The following is an 816-nucleotide window of genomic DNA, read 5'->3' on the forward strand; positions in this document are numbered from 1 at the left end:
GCCACGGCACGCAGTGGACACGTGTCCCATCCCGGCCCCGGGCGGTCCCCTCCCAGCTGGGGCATGGGGTCCTGGGCTCCGGCAGCCCACCACGGACCCCGCAGACGGCCCCAGGGAGCGGCACCATCGCTATATGTGCTGCGCTCGGTGTCTCACCCCAGGGTAACTCTTTCCAACCAGGCTGGATGTCGCCCTACGTGTCACCAGTGGGGAAGTGAGGACGTGGCCTCATCAGAGCGGGGAGCCCCGGCAGGAACATCATCACTACGCTGCGCTTAACCTCGCGCTGGTGGGGAGAACCATAAAATCCTGGAATGATTTGGGTTGGGACAGACCTTAAAGCCCCCCCAGCCCCCCCCCCTGCCATGGGCAGGGACACCTTCCATAGCCCAGGGTGCTCCCAGCCTCATCCAGCCTGGCCTTGGACACTCCCAGGGATGGAGCATCCACACTGGGGGGACGAGCGAGCACTGCACCCTGTGCAGAGCCGAGCAGACGTTGCTCTGCACGTGGGTATTCAGCCCACTGTGCTGCATAGACTCTCGGACACAGAGGGCATGGTCAGCTGCAGGGACTGGCACCAGCTCCTCAGGCAACCCCGCTGGTGGGGTTGCTCACGTCCCCAATTCCCTGCAAGTGCCATTCCTCCTCCTTCTTTCAAAACTTCTGAAGAACTTATCCCGGTGAACAAACAGGCTATTCAGGAAACGGTTCTCAAGTAACTTCGGAGAGTGCCCAGAGCAGCTGGAATTTGCAGGGCTGGCTGGAAACCAGATTTTCTGCCCTACTGAGTTTTGAGAATGAAGATAAAGAGCG

The 816-nt window shown here is 60.8% G+C and overlaps 1 protein-coding gene across 1 annotated transcript in view; it reads right to left on the bottom strand.

Annotated features, from left to right (window-relative positions):
* The window catches only part of LOC104513472 (polypeptide N-acetylgalactosaminyltransferase 5-like), a gene marked incomplete at both ends in the record, with an annotated part of 4,838 nt that overhangs the window by 451 nt on the left and 3,571 nt on the right, over positions 1-816 (bottom strand).

This window comes from Eurypyga helias, unplaced genomic scaffold (assembly GCF_000690775.1).
Source record: "Eurypyga helias isolate BGI_N326 unplaced genomic scaffold, ASM69077v1 scaffold37918, whole genome shotgun sequence".
NCBI lineage: Eukaryota > Metazoa > Chordata > Aves > Eurypygiformes > Eurypygidae > Eurypyga > Eurypyga helias.